The 4412-nt window shown below is 56.3% G+C and overlaps 1 protein-coding gene across 1 annotated transcript in view; it reads right to left on the bottom strand.

Moving 5' to 3' along the window:
- Positions 1-4011, bottom strand: part of KDM4B (lysine (K)-specific demethylase 4B) — an 89971-nt gene extending 85960 nt beyond the window's left edge. The window contains exon 1 of the mRNA XM_010828455.1: positions 3046-4011. The gene's annotated coding sequence lies outside the window, so the exon portion shown is untranslated. The remainder of the gene's footprint in view (positions 1-3045) is intronic.
- Between the last annotated feature and the right edge of the window lie 401 nt (positions 4012-4412).

Here is a 4412-nt window from a genome sequence, read left to right as displayed (position 1 = left end):
GAAACCTTTGACCCTGGCATGTGCAGCTGGATCGGGGGCTCAGGGTGCCGCCTCCATGCAGCAGGAGCAGCAGCATTAAGACGGGGGAGCACAGGCGCCAGGGGCCCCTCAGAGGATGCGAGGACACGGCCTCAACCTGAGTCCGCCCCACGAAACTGGACTGAACCTGCTCCAGGGGTGAGATGGACAAGGCGAGCAGAGCGCAGAGGCAGGAAGGTGGGAGGGCACAGCCTGACGGGGCTTGTGTGGGCGCAGGGTGGGGGCGGGGCCCGAGCGCCAGGTGGGGTCCATCCTGACGCTTATCTGAATGACGCCAAGACTGAAACACACAAGGCCCTCAGCTCTGTGCACATTCCTGCCAGCTACCAAACAAGCTCCACAAACCTAGGGCTCCAACGGCGCAAACTGCCCTCCGAGTTGTGAGGGCCAGGAGTCCTGTGCGGATCTCTCGTGAGCTGTGTGCCTTCTGGGGGCTCCTGACTTTCCCAGCTGCTAGAGGCACCACCTGCCTGGCTCGGGCCCCTCCCTCCATCCTCACAGCCAGCAGTGCAGCATCTCCCGTCTCTCAGACTCTTTTTCCCGTCTCTCAGACTCTTTTCTCTGACCTCTGCCTCCATCACCAGGTCTCCTTCTCTGAACCCATCTCCTTCTTAGAAGGACTCCTGTGATGATGTCAGACAGCTCAGATAAGCCAGGCTGAACACCCATCTCCTGATCTGTAACATCGTCCCAGCCGCTGAGACCCTCTCACTATGTCAGGGAACATCTTCACAGGTCCCATGATCAGGGCCTGAGCATCTCGGGGGGCACTATTCCATCTCCCTCAAACACCATGAGAAAAATCTAGCACATAGGGCTTCCCTGGTAGGTCAGTGGTTAAGAATCTGCCCCGTGATGCGGGCAACATGGGTTGGATCCCTGGTCCCGGAAGATTCCGCATGCCTCTGGACAACTAAGCCCCATGAGACACACTACTGAAGTCCACGCGCCCACACTGTGCTCTGCAACGTGAAGCCCACGCTCTGCATCAAAGAGTACCCCGACTCGCCGCAACTAGAGAAAACCATGTGCTCAGCAACCAAGACCCAGCAGGGCCAAAAATAAATTTTTAAAAAAGAGTATTAAAAAAAATCCATCACAGAAAGAAATAAGTAACAGTCACCACGCCCCTGCCACCTAGGACTGCAGCTGTGAGGGGCGGCCTGGAAGGACAAACACCTCTGCCCACTCACTCAGACAGAAGTTTCCAGAAAACCAGGAAGAGGACCAAGCAATACCCAGTGGTCTGCAATGCTGCCCTCCCAACCCCTTCCATCCTCCCACCACGCAGACACAGACAGCACCCCAGGCACAGAGCCTGGAGTCTCTCTCTGGCCGCAGAGCTGACTCACGAGCACAGCCTGTGGCCCCAGAAAGCCTTGGGAGCTGCTTCCAGCTGCTCGTCCCTGCCCAGGTGACCTTGGCCTGCATCTTCACGTTGGTGCCAGCGCAGGCTGGGTACAAGGCTGTCACCTCATCAGTCCCCCTGCCACTCGGCTGAGCTGTGCGGAGGACTCAGGAGGTGTGAACTGTAAGCGGGGCTGTGTGACACCACGGCAGAGGTCCTGCCCTGGAGCTCTATCCCCAGGCTCGGCCCATCCTCCACATTCCCAGAGCTACTTGGCTGATTCCAGAGCAAGCATGTACCACCTGGGATGAGCCAGGATCAGGCCCACACACTCAGAAGATGCTGCAGGGCCAGCAGCACTGGCCCTCAATAAGAAATCTCAATAAGCCCCATGAATGGCGTGGTCGTGGTCACAACCTCAGGCAACTCAGGCGATAAGGGTGTCCTGGTTCGACACCCAGTCTTTCCACTTAAGTACCTCCCCCCAAGCTGCAGGCGGCAGGCGAATCAACAGTCATGTGTACCCTAGGGTCGGGGCCTTTGCTCAAAACGACAAGCGCAAACAAGAAACATTTAGCTCATTTCTCCACTGAAAAACTTGGGCTAAGACCACCTTCTGCTGCTGATCTTCAGTATCTGTTTGAACTTTGAAAAAAAAGCTCTCCTTGTCACGACCCTCTCAAGAGTATGTGCCCATCATGAGGCTGCCCACAGAGCCCCTTGGGCACCACTCAATCCCACCACTGTGAGAAGGGAGACATCAATGAACAGTTGCAGCTATGCACCAATAAAACTTTATTTACAAGACCAGATGGTGGGCCAAGGGGTCCTCAGGCCACACCCTGGACTCAGAGGCCTGACAGCTACCCTTTAAGGAGCAAAACCTGCACGCCACCCTAGGGAGAGGGGAACCTGAGCTCCACAGCCCAACTCCTGGGTTCCTAAATCATGGTAGAACACACAAGACCACGCTCTAGTCCATGCTGGGCCCTCATCAGCCACAAGGCCTTGGTAGGAGCCTCCGGATCAGGTAAACAGTGAACACGAGCCTTCTTCACCGTGGCTTGGAGCATGGGGCCGCTCGTCCCATCCTGAATCCTCCCCAACCCATGGGTGCTGACCACGAGACACTCAGGCTGCACCCTCTCCTGTCACCAGTGATCCCCTCAGGCCACCTTCAGAGGCCACCCTCTGTGAACCCTCTGTCCCTGGTTAATTAGAAAAGTCCAGGAGAAGGTGGAAACCCTGGAGCTGAAACTCAGAAGCAGCTGGGCTTCAGGATTCTTTTCAAAGCATTCAAAAAATAATTCTTCATTTTTAGAGACCCTCCCCTCCCCATGACTGCGGTGAGGTGAATATGCCCCTCAGTGAAGCCAGATATGGCATCCCGCCCAGGGACACGACACAGACAGAGCTGCTCGTCCTGAGCAAGCCTGGTGGTGTCCCCTGAAATGCACGAGGCTTCTCAGGGCTTCCAGAAGTGAGGGGCCAACGTGCAGACATGGAGCCCATAGGAGAACAGACCCACCCAGCAGAACCACCCTGAGGGCTCCGGGCTCCTCTTGGGGCATCAGGTCCCTGGACACCCAAGAACTCAGAACCAAACAGGGCCGCCTTCTCCACCAGCAGCCCTGGGGACGGAACCACACACCACTTACTTCACGGTTCCTTGTCGGTCGTGGGGAGCGAGGCCGCAGAGACCAACAGGCCAGGAAGTGGCTTCTCTTAGGGTTTCTGCTGGGTTTCAGCAATGGCGATGGTTTCTAAAACGCACAGAATAAAAGCACGGTGAACGAAACTGATGGCTGCTATATCTCAACTCCAAATTATGCACCTCGCAGCTGCATGTAGCCCAGGCATGCCTGCCTCTGTTCAGACATTTCCAGGGACATGAAAATCCACAACCACGAGCACCCTTCCCCCAAAGCCTCCCAAAAACGGCCCAGTCTACATTCAGCTCCTAAATATCAGCTGAGGAAGTGAGGGCCTCCATGAACAATCGCATCAGACCCAAGAAGCTTCTGGAAGCCTTAGGGTACAGGCATTCCTGGGAGATGTACACGAAGTCCTGCCTCCTCGGGAACCCCGCAGGCAGGGAAGGTGCCCCTGGAGGAGGACAGTCGGATGCGAACTGCCACATGGTGACTGCCATCTATACCCCCAGGAGCAGCCATTGTGCAGCTGAGACCCTCGCAGAGCACAGGGTCCCAACCACAGCACTCACAGCCGGGCTCAGGGACACTTGCTGAATGGACACAGGACAAGACTCCAAACATGGGGTGTGGCGCCAGGGCCCCAACAGTCTGGCCTCCCCACCGCCGCTTTCCAGACACCTGGGCTTGGGGTCTGCCAGATCCTTCCTGCCAGTGCCGTCGCACATGTTGCCCAAGGCTGGACTGGTCACTGGGGGCTGACCTTCTGGGCTGGGCAGCTAGGTCCTAGGGCCCTGGGGTCCTGGCTACATGGAACTAGGTCCCCCGTACTTCCCCCAACTCAGTGGTAGCTTTAAATAGCATGAGTCCCACAAACACCATTTCAATAGACAATGCCTATTGATGTTTTCTTATTTTAATTAGGTTACTAAAATTTTTGGGTACAACCCACTAAATTGATTTCATGGTCTTCTGTACATTTTTTTTTTTTTTGGCTGAGCCACATGACATGTAGAATCTTAGTTCCCTCAACCAGGCTTTGAACCTGTGCCCCCTGCACTGGAAGTGTGGAGTCTTAACCACTGGCCTACCAAGGAAGTCCTGATTTAACTGCCTTCTAACAGGTCCCACCTCCAGGGCTGAAAGGCCACACCAAGCTGTGGAATTACCAGCCTCGGGTGCTTGCCACATCCTCTGAACCTGCTAAGCCGCCCATGGCAACGTGAGATCCCAAGGGCTCCCTGGCCTCTCCCACTTGCCCGGCTGCCACCTGCCCCGCCAGCAACAAGAGCTGGTGTCTGGGGATTTGATTACTCTGGCATCCCCCTCCCCGCCCCCATGCGGCTGTGCCTGGCAGAACAATGGCCCCCGGC

Source organism: Bison bison, unplaced genomic scaffold (genome assembly GCF_000754665.1).
Source record: "Bison bison bison isolate TAMUID 2011002044 unplaced genomic scaffold, Bison_UMD1.0 scf7180017864492, whole genome shotgun sequence".
NCBI lineage: Eukaryota > Metazoa > Chordata > Mammalia > Artiodactyla > Bovidae > Bison > Bison bison.
Note: the sequence above shows the minus strand (reverse complement) of the source record. Positions and strands in the feature narration are given on the sequence as shown.